Genomic DNA, 4,750 nt, shown 5'->3' on the forward strand with positions numbered 1-4,750 from the left:
AAGAGGGCGGGGCTAGCAGGCGGAAGCTGCAAAGCAAGCTGGGAGGAGAGGGTTGGCGCTAGGTCGTCTCTGGAAGGAGGTCCCACCTGAGGAGGGGGAGAGAGGAAAGAGTGAGTGCCCCAGCTAAGCTGCAAAGGCCAGTGGGAGGAGCCACTTGGAGGAAAAAAAGAGAACCTTTCAGAGTCGCGGTGTATCTTCGGTGTCTAGGCTGTGCCCTCTGCTGCCCCCCGCAGGATTGGGCGGACTGGGTTGCCCTCGGCAACCAGCCTTCCCCTGCCCGCACCAATTCTGCATTTTTCTGCGTTCAGTCAGCGCGTGCATCCCTGAGTGTCTTAGCTTGCAGTTCTGTAGCGCTTTGAAAGCACTTTACTCGTGTTGTCTCTTTCGAGCCTCCTAAAACCTCTGGGGAAGCAGATGCTATTATTATCCCAATTTTACAGATGGACTAACTTTACAGAGGTAAAGAGACTTGCATTACCCAGGATCACAGATGTCATAACTGAGTCAGGATTTGAACTCAGGTGTTCTTGACTCCAAGTTCAGCCCCTCTATCCACTGAGCTTCCTATTATGACCGTTATGAGCGTCCAGTGAAACAATAGAAAGTGCTTGGTAATCATAGGGTGTTTATTATTATTAATATTATCATTACTTGGGCTCTCCCTCAGGCAAGTCTCAGTTTCCTCATCTATAATATAAGCAATGAACTAGATGACCTACAGGCCCCCTTCCAGCTCCAAGCCAAATGATCCCGATATCACTTAATTTCGCTGAGCCTTAGTTTCCCCATTAGGAAAACAAGGACTTTGAAGATCCCCTCCAGCTAAATGATCCAGTAGCATCCCCTCTGTTTGTCTTGCTTCTCCCCTCCAATCTGCTGGAAGCACCCTAATTCAAGTTCTCTCTTCCTGGCCCGCACACACACCGACACCCCTAAACACACTCCCCATTGATCTACCTGCACTTCCTTAATGATCTTTCTAATGAGTTGTATTGGTACCACTCCCAGTTATCTCATTAGATAGATAAGCCATTCCAGGGTAGCTCCTTACTTTAAGCCACAATCTGATGTTTTTGCCCCTTTTGCCATTTCCTTCAGTTCTATCTTCTGGGGCAGAGCAGAACAAGTTTTTATCCATATGACAATCCCTCAGACCCTTGAAAACTGCACTCATGGCCCAAAGCAACCTCCCTTTCTTAATATTCATTAATAATCGATTTAAATAACTTGTTCTAGAAGTTTTCCAATAGTCAAAGCTCATTGGCTTATAGTTTACAGATTCTAATTTTACCTTTTTAAAAATTGATAATTTTCAGGGGGCAGCTAGGTGGCAGTGGATAAAGCACTGGCCTTGGATTTAGGAGGACCTGAGATCAAATCCAGCCTCAAACACTTGACACTTAACTAGTTGTGTGGCCCTGGGCAAGTCACTTAATCCTCATTGCCCTGCAAAAAAAAAAAAAAAGAAAGAAAGAAAGCAAGAAAGAAATTGATAATTTTCTATCACTACAATCCTGTGTCACTTTTAGTGATCTTTCAAAGATGTGGTGACATGGGGCTTAGGATAAATCACAAGTCTTTGCTGTGAACAGCAAGACCAAAGATGACGACCGGATAACAGGACAGACATATTGAAGAATCAGGGGACTTTTAGAGTTTAAATTGACCAGCTAGATAGCAGGGTGGACATTCCTAGGAAGTAAGGGGAGATAAAATTCCATAGCAGGAAATGCCTAATTTAACCGGAGTTAAGAGACAGAGACAACCCCAGAAGTCAGGACCATCATTCCCCCTCCCCCCCCCCCCAAAATCCCACTGACTCAGGAATCTTTTCCCACCCCACCCCCAAAAGGAACTTTCCTCTTTCAGATGGATGCCCCATCTGGGGGCAGCTAGGTGGCGCAGTAGATAAAGCACCAGCCCTGGATTCAGGAGTACCTAAGTTCAAATCCAGCCTCAAGACACTTGACGTTTACTAGCTGTGTGACCCTGGGCAAGTCACTTAACCCCCATTGCCCCGCAAAAAAAAAAAAAAAAAAAAAGATGGATGCCCCATCTATCCTCTATAAAAGCTTTTGAGGGGCAGCTAGGTGGCACAGTGGATAGAGCACTAGCCATGGAGTCAGGAGGACCTGAGTTCAAATTCGGCCTCAGACACTTGACACTTACTAGCTGTGTGACCCTGGGCAAGTCATTTAACCTTCATTGACCCGCAAAAAAATAAATGAATAAATACAAAAGATATCAGTAAAAATCAATGTGGATTTAAGAATGAAGGATGAACAACGTACATTTCCAGTTTTATTTTATATATAACTGCCTTTACTGTGCTTTGTGTACCAGCCAAACTGGTCTTGTTACTGTTCCTCATGGATGATATTGCATCTCCCATCTCTGTACCTTTGTACAGGTTCCCCATGCCGTGGAAGGTATTCCCTCCTCACCTCTGCCTCTCAGAATTCCTAATTTCCTTCAAATACCTCCTCCTGCCTTTCTGATTCCCTAAACTGCTAGTACCTGCCCCTGCAGTTTAGCATGTATATATTTTACATGTATGAAATAGACAGTAATAATAACTGTGAATGTGAATGGGATAAACTCTCCCATAAAACAGAAGGGAATAGCAGAGTGGATTAAAAACCAGAATCCTACAATATGCTGTTTATAAGAAACACATTTGAAGCAGAGAGATATACACAGAGTAAAGGTAAAAGGTTGGAGCAGAATATATTATGCTTCAGCTAAAGTAAAAAAAGCAGGGGTAGCAATGCTTATCTCAGACAAAGCAAAGGCAAAAATAGATCTAATTAAAAGAAATAAGGAAGGAAACTACATCTTGCTAAAAGGTACTATAGATAATGAAGTAATATCAATACTAAACATGTATGCGCCAAGTAGTATAGCATCCAAATTCTTAGAGGAGAAGTTAAATGAGTTACAAGAGGAAATAGACAGCAAAACTATACTAGTGGGGGATCTGAATCTTCCCCTCTCAGAATTAGATAAATCTAGCCACAAAATAAATAAGAAAGAAGTTGAAGAGGCGAATAGAATGTTAGAAAACTTAGACATGATAGATGTCTGGAGAAAACTGAATGGGAATAAATATTTTACGTGTATATATGTATGTATGTGTATATATACATGCATATAAAATTGAATGGGGATAAATATTTTATGTGTATGTACATATATACATTTCATTTTTGTATCTGAAAAAATCACAGGTCTAAACAAAAATTTAAATGTAAAATTAAAATCCTTAGGATCTAGCACATAGAAGACAATAAATGCCTGTTGATTGTTGATTGTTGATTTTTGTGGCAGCAAAAGAAGTGTACATATTTTGAAATGATTGTGACATAAAAATATAAAACACAGAAATAAAACATACACAAGGAATTTGTAGAAAGAAGGGAAGACTCGTATGAACCAATGCAGAATGGAATAAGCAGAATATCCACAATGACTATGATAATGGAAATAAAAACCACACTAAAAGGCAGCTGAACTCTTCCTTGAAATGACTAATCTTGGCCCTTTAAAACAGTTGATGAAGCGTATCTTTCTCCCCTTAGTAGAGAAGTGGAGGACTATGAGTCCAGTAAGTTACATGTACTCTGTGTTAGTCGGTTCTACTTAGCCATTTTTCTTTATTTCATGGAAGGGGAAGAAAAAAGATGATCAGGGAATGACTGGTATTTTTAAATGGCATGAATAAAACTTTAAAAAATTAAAAAATTAAGGTAGATATCAGACTATGTCCAGTTTATTTCTATATTACAAACTCTAAGTTTCATCAGTTGCTCCTTCCTCTCCCCTCTCCTCCCCTCCCCCTGGTTCACACCATTTCTACTCCAGCAAGAAGTTCTCCTTTGATGGGGTAGCTAGGTGGTGCAATGGATAAAGCACTGGCCCTGAAGTCAGGAGGACTTGAGTTCAAATCTAGCCTCAGACACTTAACACTTACTAGCTGTGTGACCTTGGGCAAGTCACTTAACCCCAAATGCCTCACCCAAAAAAAAAAAAGTTCCCCTTTGATTAAGAGAATTTGGTCCAGAAAAGAAGTTTACCTTATGAGTTCCTATAGTTTAAGTCAAATTATTAGCTACTCTTTTTGGAAAAGCTTCCATAGATATCTAGAAAATCAGTCTCCCAGTACACTAGCATGTCTCATTTCTCTGTTCAAGGTTTCTGATCTGTTTCCCAAATTCCTTATCTATTTACCCATTCTATGCAGGTGATCTGTAGTAATATTAGTTCTGTTAATTAGTCATTTTTGATGTGGTAATCTGTGGTAATATTAGTTCTTTTTATGTTTCTGTTCATCTTCACACATGCTCTCTACCTTCTCTCCTCTGGCACCTGGATATGCTCACATGAATATATGTTCTCAACCTTTGATGCTGCCCCACTTCACTCACATCCTCATTTAACTATCTTGTCCCTTTAAACAAAATATTCTTTTTTGGGGGGGTAAGGGGTAAGGCAATTGGGGTTAAGTGACTTGCCCAGGGTCACACAGCTGCTAAGTGTCAAGTGTCTGAGGCTGGATTTGAACTCCTGACTCCAGGGCCAGTGCTCTATCCACTGTGACACCTAGCTGCCCCTAAACAAAATATCTTTAAGTCATATTCTAGTGATGGGTTTCAAAATCTCAGTGATGTGTATGAAGTCAAATATTTTTCATTACTTATTACACATGTGCATAAAGACTGCTAAGGCAATATGTACTTTAAAAAAAATTAAT

The sequence above is a fragment of the Dromiciops gliroides genome, chromosome 5 (genome assembly GCF_019393635.1).
Source record: "Dromiciops gliroides isolate mDroGli1 chromosome 5, mDroGli1.pri, whole genome shotgun sequence".
In the NCBI taxonomy this organism is placed as follows: domain Eukaryota; kingdom Metazoa; phylum Chordata; class Mammalia; order Microbiotheria; family Microbiotheriidae; genus Dromiciops; species Dromiciops gliroides.